Genomic DNA, 578 nt, shown 5'->3' with positions numbered 1-578 from the left:
TTCCCAGGCGGTGGCCCTGGCTGAAGGCTTCCTCCTGAGTCAAGCAGAGGAGAAGAGGCAGGCAGAGCAGGTGAGGCCTTTCCCCCCCCCAGGTATGTCCAATTCAAGCAACGATGTCTGACCTTATCCTAAGCACACGATAAAGAGAAAAAGCCTAAATAACCACGCATGCCACAAATACATTAGTATAACAATCAGCTCAAAGCAAATGTAAACTTTAGTGTTTGTTGGCATGGGGCTGTGGCTCAGTGGTAGAGCATCTGCTTGACATGCAGAAGGACCCAGGTTCAATCCCCGGCATCTCCAGTTAAAGGGACCCCTGCCTGAGACCCTGGAGAGCCGCTGCCAGTCTGAGTAGACGATACTGACTTTGATGGACCAAGGGTCTGATTTAGCAGAATACTGAGGTTTTAGTTTAGAAAAAACAACTCATACATTCACATATTTTGCCTTAAAAGAAAAACACAATAACAGAGCTTTCAATGATACAAACAACTTTTTATTGAAAGGTAAAAGTTTGCATTTGGCATGCATCTCTCCAGGACTCGGGGTCTGTTCAATCACCGGACATTATTGTA

At 45.7% G+C, this 578-nt stretch overlaps 1 non-coding gene across 1 annotated transcript; it reads left to right on the top strand.

Moving 5' to 3' along the window:
• The first annotated feature begins 234 nt into the window (after positions 1–234).
• On the top strand, positions 235–306 carry TRNAV-GAC (transfer RNA valine (anticodon GAC)). The gene has a single exon. It is a non-coding gene; the product is annotated as a tRNA-Val (tRNA).
• The last annotated feature ends 272 nt before the right edge of the window (positions 307–578 follow it).

The sequence above is a fragment of the Euleptes europaea genome, chromosome 1 (genome assembly GCF_029931775.1).
Source record: "Euleptes europaea isolate rEulEur1 chromosome 1, rEulEur1.hap1, whole genome shotgun sequence".
Lineage (NCBI taxonomy): Eukaryota > Metazoa > Chordata > Lepidosauria > Squamata > Sphaerodactylidae > Euleptes > Euleptes europaea.
The sequence above is the reverse complement of the archived record's forward strand: the minus strand, read 5'-3'. Positions and strand labels throughout refer to the sequence as shown.